This window comes from Numida meleagris, chromosome 5 (assembly GCF_002078875.1).
Source record: "Numida meleagris isolate 19003 breed g44 Domestic line chromosome 5, NumMel1.0, whole genome shotgun sequence".
NCBI classification, from domain to species: domain Eukaryota; kingdom Metazoa; phylum Chordata; class Aves; order Galliformes; family Numididae; genus Numida; species Numida meleagris.
Window position 1 is genome coordinate 36,351,439 of NC_034413.1, and position 6,000 is coordinate 36,357,438.

General features: G+C 49.7%; 1 protein-coding gene across 12 annotated transcripts in view; it reads right to left on the reverse strand.

The window, feature by feature from the left end:
- The window catches only part of COL6A3 (collagen type VI alpha 3 chain), a 54,913-nt gene extending 49,273 nt beyond the window's left edge, over nt 1–5,640 (reverse strand). For 6 of the 12 annotated variants that reach the window (XM_021398398.1, XM_021398399.1, XM_021398402.1 and 3 more), the window contains exon 1: nt 5,333–5,640. The gene's annotated coding sequence lies outside the window, so the exon portion shown is untranslated. The remainder of the gene's footprint in view (nt 1–5,332) is intronic. The other 6 variants (XM_021398404.1, XM_021398405.1, XM_021398403.1 and 3 more) reach the window with 5 other exon arrangements.

Genomic DNA, 6,000 nt, shown 5'->3' on the forward strand with positions numbered 1-6,000 from the left:
TGAACGCCCCTCTTTGCCTCGGTTCACCTTTTCAGCTCTCCCAGAGTTACAAATGGAAACTTAATTATCCCAGGCCCAAGCAAGCCACATGTTCCGGCTATACAGCAAAAAGCCCTTGGACTCCCCGAGGCTCGCAGCCCCGGTGGTGGAATAGCCTGCATTGGCTGATCGCATTTTGGAAAGGCACCAAGAGTAATATTTTATGTGCCGGAGCCAAAATATAATTTATGGACTTTTCTTATCTTTGATCCACCTGGCAAATCTTCTGAAACAATGCCTCCTTCAGGAAAGCTGTGTATCCATTGTCAGAGAGATGGCCAAATTATTATTTAATCCGCATATCCAAGCCTACAGAGCAAAAACCAGCTCTGTAGGCTTGGATGTGAAGAAACACTTGCTTCACTGAGAAAATATCCTCCCAAAGGGGAGTGCAGTGATATAATACTTCTCATTCCCCAAAAGGAGCTCAATTATTCAAATAAGCCAAAAGTGATTCAAATACACCAAACTGTTAACCGGGTCATTGCTGAGAAGGAAGAAAATCAATTTTCTCATAGCTATTGCGGCCAGTTCCATCAGTATAAGCAACTGTGAGAGTCTCAGAGAGTTGAACAACCTGCCCTGTCAGTGAAGCCTGGCAAGATGCATGAATGGTGAAAGCTGGCACAGCCAGGAGCACAACAAGATGCCTTCAACGAGGGAAAATTCAGAAGTCAGGATCCAAGCGGGTGACCCTCTCCCACTGAGCAGATGCATCTGAGGGCTATGGGAGCCCTCAGTAGACAGGATGGACAACATCTGCAGTGTTTCCCCCACCATGGTGTCACTCTGCCCCTTCCACTCATCTTCTGCACATTAAAGCTGTTATGGATCCCTCTCCTCCTCCAGAGGGGGAATGCACAGTGTTTGCCCTTCATCACCAGCTGCTTTGGGACTTTATCTCTTCTTGCACCATTTGCAAAAGCCCTTATAGTATAAGTCAGGCCCTGACTCTTCTCCTACGGTTGTGTATAACAATAATAACACCAGGTGGAGAGCTGTTTAACAGGCACCCAGAGCCAGCAGCTAGCATGCAGGATTACTTAAGACAGGATGAGGCTTCCCTGTTATTGGCAACTCTTCAATTAATAGAGGCAACAGCTGCAGCCAGGGTATCTCTATCATTTATAGTCTAAAAAATTTCCTTGTTTTCTGGACCCCATCCATCTCCCCAGCTACTGGAGCCCAAGCCAAACGTCCCAGTGCCTCCAGTGACAGAAAATCTTCTCTGCTGGACACTGTCCCTGATTCACACCTCAATCCTTTGCTTGCAGGGGTGGGAAGACTGGGCAGCATCCATGGGACTCTGTGAGATAACTTTGCCCATCTCACTGTGCTGGAGCAATGCGTAGTCTCTGATTTGTTTGATGTGATCCAGCCAGCTTAGAATTAGAATGTATTTTTCAAGCAGTAATATGTTGGCTGTTCTTTTTAATTGCCTTCTGTTCTGTTTTAATCCTTAGAAGGTTCCAGATCTATTTCCAGCTCCCTCTGTGATCACAGTCATTGTATTTTTGGTTACTCATAAGCAGAGAGCCCTGTTGATTAACACAGCTGTGTTAATCCCTCTAGCATCACACTTCCCCATAGCCATCCTAACGTCCTTGTGGTTGAACACACCGGGTTAGCTGGAAGGAGAGAGGCAGAGAGGTGTTTGGGGACAGGTGACTGGTGTCACCTAGCGGCTGACTGATCAATTAGGGAGAAGAGGAGCCTTTAAGCACAGGTGTTCCCTAACAAAGCTCCTCTTTATCCACATCCACAATGCAAGGGGAGGTGCTGGGTGAGGAGGTGGCTGTGGAGAAACAGCAAAGGCATTGCTCAGGTTTCACTTGATAGAGAAAATGGTAAGTCTCTTGTTTTGGCGGAAGAGGTGGATGATGTGATTTTTGTTGCTTGAGTAGGTGCTGCTTGCTTTGTTTAGGCAAGGCACAAGATATAACCTGCTCTGCTCCATTTTTTCACCCCAATGTGCTCTTCCTAAAGCTCCCAATGGCCACAGAAGCTGGAGGTGGCCCCAGCTTGCATGAGGTGGAAGACAAAAGCAAGGAAAGTGAATTTAAGATAATTCGTCTTAATTTGTGGTTGCTGACAGATATCTATTCTGCAAATATATTCTTATGGTTTACTATGTGGGCTGGTTATTTTCATCCTGAATTTATCACTAATTTTCCCAAAGGAAAGTTTCTCACAGTCCTGGGCGTAGAGTTTTTGATATAACCACTGTAAGCCCGGAGAAAAAGGCTGAAAAGTCTGAAGCTGGGGTGCTTCTAGGAAAGCAGAGATTTCCAAACTATTAAGAAATCCAGGAGAACTTATCTGTTAATAATTCCTATGAGATAAAATGGACCGGTGTGGTATTCAGTACTCTGCAGTTTTTATGTCTGCCTTGAGGTGGTGTAGTGTGTGGTGACCTCTGGTTGCGACAGCGTCGCCTCCATTTCATCAGAAGATATACATCTGTTACCAATAATGCTTTCAAAAGGCAACCATTTCTGCTACTAACGCAATGATTTCCTTAAATCTTTTCCCCAGCAGCTATTTTCTGCTTTATGCACGGACAAGAATGCAGCAAGTTGAACATTTCACATAATTGTGTGGGCGCTTCAAACTTCCTACAAATCATCCATTTGTGTATGCTTCTCTCACTAGAGCACAATTAAAATCCGAAGAAGTGCAGAGCAGATGAGCAAGCTTTAAAAAGGGAAACATAAAAGGCAGGAAAGAATTACTCCAGCTTTTACATATTGCTTTGATTCATTGCATATGCCTCTCAGCTGGGCTGGCTGGCTTTCAGGGGGAGGGGAAGCGTCTATGGCTTCGGTGCATAGAGGAATGTGATGCGTGTCACGTGTAGATGCAGACGGGTGCTGGCCAGCCTTTGGGATGCTGTCCCAGACCAAGTTACACATGGTCCCATTTTCCTGTCTAGCCCTAGGGCTCTTCCCCAAAAATCCCTTGAATAAAAGCAATTGTGGGGCCCTAAATCCCCACTCTGTGTGTATGGTGGGTCACTTTTTTTTGGAGGGTTTCCCTTAATGCTGCTGCCGCTTGGCATTGAAGGCACTGGAAAAGCGAGGGCTGCTTCTGAAAATGTTTTTCCCACCTATGTAAACATGAGCACAACAAGCAACCCAGCCTAAAAGCATGGAAAATCCTCCCGCTTTTGCAAACCTCTTCAGTTCTGACCAGCATTCAGCAGAGCTCCAGGGCTGCACTGCCTTCATATCACACCCAGCATGCCAGCATCTCATAGGAATTGCATATTCGTTTCTGTTCTTATAACCATGCAATTGGCTTAAAATCTGCTTGTTTTCCCCCACCTAAAGGCTGAGGCTAAAATAGGGTAGTTAATAAGAGGAAAGGGAGTATTTGCTGGAGAAAAAAAAAAATGAGGATACTCCCTCAAAGATCAATGACTCTTTATATGGAGTAACATAAGCCTCCCAGCGCCTCTCCGCTCAGACAAATCATCCCCTTAATGTGGAACACAGAGCACTTAAAAAAGGTGGAAAAAGTGATGGGCACATGGGCAGCAGGCTGGCTATGATTCACGCAATGCCAGCAAGAGCCTGGCACTGCATAGAGCAGGATCGTCCCCATTGCAAGTTGAACACGAAAGCAACGAGGGAATAATCCAAGGCTGGCCAGAGTTTGCAATGATGCAAGGAATAGGATGTTCCCGGACAGGCACGTCTCAGAAGTTAGGAGAGTAACAGCATTTCTCTCCTGGTTGCAATGGGGATTGGTTTAGCTTGCCCTGAAAGCAAGAGGAGATAATGATTGGAAAGGAAAATTTTGAGCGTGTTTCAAAACTCACAAAGGGTTTGATGAAAAGAGGAGAGGTGCAGAATGAATGAATGAATGAACTGAACAACGTGGGGCAGTCTGCCCCCTGCTCCTGTTGTAGAGAAACCACCCACCCCCCAGCATTAGCTAACCTCACTGCAAAGAGGGCGGATCTGTTCAAATCTGTATCCAACAGGGAACAAAAACCCTATTTCCTAATGTGCACAGTGGTGAGTTGAGGGACAGTGTTAGAGAGGCGTGGAGTCATGTCCCTGCTCCATCCTTGTGCCCTTGGGATGCTTTGGCCTCCACAAAATTCCCAAACTGTTTGGTTGTTCCCCAGCAGCAGAACTACTTGAGCATGGCAATTATCTGATCATCTATACTGATGCATAATGTTTCTTTTTAACAAGTCGCTAATGGGGTAAAGGCAGACGTTTGAAAAATGCAGCGTCTCTCCACTGGGAGCCCCCATGAATCATCACCAGGCATGAGCTGAGAGTTTCCCTTTGTGCCTGTGGAAGGAAAGTGGCTTTGGCCACCTCTGCTCCAGCCCCTTTTGGCCTCTGTGCCTGGTCAGGAAACTAGTTTGGCCACAACCAAGCTGGGGTTGGGAAGGGAGGGCTCTGCAGAGAGGGTGGTGGGATGTCTCCTCCATTAGTCACTGCTTCCCTTTGGTGAGAGCATCGCTGCCTGAAACATCCCGGGGAGCTGAGGGTGAGGGGACCGTGGAGGGAAAGGGGAAGTGGCTCTGTGCTAAGCTGAAGGGTCCTTCCTTAGGGAGAAAAGTTCTCCAGTCTCCCTCTGTGCAGATGACCAGGAGATGATGGGCCCATCACAGGGGACAAGCCCAGCAGTAGTACTCCTGCAGAGTGGGCAAGTCTTTGGTTAGTGCATCCCTCTTGCCTTAGGGCAGGAGGGATGAGGGCTGCCTTAACCCCAAAAGGAAGAGGCAGTGAGAGTCACCCCCTTATGTTGTCACTATCCCTCCTGGAGCCCTCGCTGGCTCCCACACTTGCACCCACCTTGCTGTGCCCAGGCAGCCCCACAGACCACATATCCCAGGAGCAGGCTCCCCAGCAGCACACCCCTAGATGTCCTTTTCAGGGCTTGTGCTCCATAGGCACACCTCCTGAGCTCTTCTGTGCTCCCACACCACCAAGCTGCTGCTGCAGCAGCGATTTCAAAGCGTTGAAGGCAAACACCTGTTGAGAAACCCTGCCAGGTGATTTAAGTGAGTTTAATTCAATTCCATGCTCCCCAGAGCATCCCCGTGCACCTGCAGTGCCCCAGCTCTGCACGGAGGCTCCTGGGGTGCCCCACTTTACAAGCCTGTTGCAGCGCTGCTTATCCCTCCAAATGAAAGTGAAAATGCAGCTTTCCTCCAAGAGTTTTGCCTAAAATGCTTTGAACTCACTTCACCTCCCCCCCCAAAAGAAAAAGCAACAACCACGAAGGGAGGCGAGCGCAAGCTACGAGCTCCCGTGCGCACAGCGGCACTTACCCCTGAGTGAACCCCCGAAATACGTCACTTTTCCTGGGATTCTCCCTCTCCGAAGCACCTTTCTCTGGCCGCGCCGGTGCCGCTCAGCGTCCCCGCTTCGCTTCGCCTTCCTCGGAGGGCCGCTCGGGGTGCGCTGGTCCCCGGCAGGCGGCCGCCGCGGCTCTGAGCGGGGCCGGGGGAGGCGGCTGGCGCGGGACCGGCGGGGGCTGGCCGCTGCAAATGGGATCCAGATGCTGAGCTCTGGCGGCAGCGGAGGGGCTGAGGTCAGAGCTGCTCATCGCACGCCGTTCTCTCTCCCTCCCCTCCCTCCTTCTCCCCCCGCCCCAACCAGAGCTCCCCGGAGACGCCTCCCCGGACCGCTTCCCCTTCCCAGAACGCTATTTCCTTATTATCTATAAAGGCAAAAATCGGGATCGCAGATTACTTTAATCGCACGCCTTTCAGTCGAGAAAGGCTGGGCTTGGATGCGGCAGCCAGGGCGCGCTAAGGGCCATACCAAGTTACGCAGGGGTCCCTTGAAGCACTTACGGGATGCTGGCGAGCCCGGCCGAGCCCTCCCCTTCGCTGCGAGCATCATCTGAAAGAGCCTCTTCATGTGGCTTCCCATCGGCTGCAGCAAGAAAGTAGGGGTTATGTTCCCCACTCCCTGTGCCCCTTGGGAAATCAAC